Here is a 1,450-nt window from a genome sequence, read left to right on the forward strand (position 1 = left end):
GCCACCGTCTCCTGTCCCTCCTTGACCTAGCTTAGTGCAGCCGGATGTATTTTAGTGATGCACTTTGTATGTATTAGAGATCTATGGAGCCAGTTTTTTGTACTTTTTTTATACTGTTAATATTCTTCTACTCAAAATTTTTTTATTAGTCTGAAATAAAGTAGACTGCTTTATAAAGAATGTAGTTGTGATTGTGATTTCTCTTCACGTGGCGCGAGGTGACCTAAAGCGTATCTGAGTCAGAATGTTTGAACCCCAAACCCAGCTCAAGTCTGAAACCCACGCTGTACTGAGAGAATGGTATGAATCTTTCAATAGAGCATTGCATTGAAGCCTGCACCTGTGCCCTTCTGTGTTTCCTTATAAAGGAAATGATCTTGCAGCCCGTCAAGCCTTATTGGTTGTCATTTCACCCACTGGGTTCCCTGTAATTGATCCTTTCTCCTTCACGTTCACTAAAACTTCCCCGTTTCAAAAGGTCTGCTGGATATTTCTGCTTGGGATAATTTGCAGTGACCAGTCAACCTAATAAGCAGCATATATTGTTGGGATATAGGCGGAAACGGCAACTCTTGGGGCGAGTCCCACGCAGTCACAGGGAGAGTTGGCAAACTCCACACAGGCAGCACTGGAAGGTTAAGATTGAACCTGGGTTGTTGGAGCCATGAGGTGATTCCTTTACCTGGGTCACCTGAAGAGAAGTAATCAGTTGAAAGGAAAGATTCTGAAAAAAGTAATTCACCCAGGTGTTCTGGGAAAAATTGGAACACTTCATGAGACTATAAATATAATGGCAAGAACTAAAAATATTTTTCTTTGCAGTTTGTGGTATCAAACTGATCTCAAAGTATCTGCTTTCAAAAAGTTTGGCAACATGCATTACTGATGAAATTGCTGGAGGAATGCAGATCATAGTCTTGGAGAAGTACAGCACAGAAATAGGTCCTTTGGCCCATCTAGTCCATACCAAAACCATTTAAACTGCCTACCTCCATCTATGTGCACTGGAACCATAGCCCTCCATACCCTTCCATCCATGTATCTATCCAAACTTCTCTAAACATTGAAATCAAACTCATATGCACAAGTTGCACTGGCAGCTTATTCCACACACCACAGCCCTCTGAGTGATGGAAGTTGCCCTTAAATGTCTCTCCTTTCACCCTTAACCCATGACCTCTGGTTGTAGTCCCTCCCACCCACCCTCCGTGGAAAAAGCCCATTTGCAGTAACCTTATCTATACCAAAAAAGATCTAATGCTTTCCTAGTGTATATGACAAATAAAATCTCAGATTTCCAGACGGGTACAGGTATCGATTATAACTGACATTTCAATGACAAACTCTGCCATCTTCTCTGCAAATTATCCCAGATGAAGATGGCAGTTTGCCATCGAAACACCGGTTATTATCAATACTTGTACCCAGCTGGAAGCCTGATAATAGTTCA

The sequence above is a fragment of the Hemitrygon akajei genome, chromosome 10, assembly GCF_048418815.1.
Source record: "Hemitrygon akajei chromosome 10, sHemAka1.3, whole genome shotgun sequence".
NCBI classification, from domain to species: domain Eukaryota; kingdom Metazoa; phylum Chordata; class Chondrichthyes; order Myliobatiformes; family Dasyatidae; genus Hemitrygon; species Hemitrygon akajei.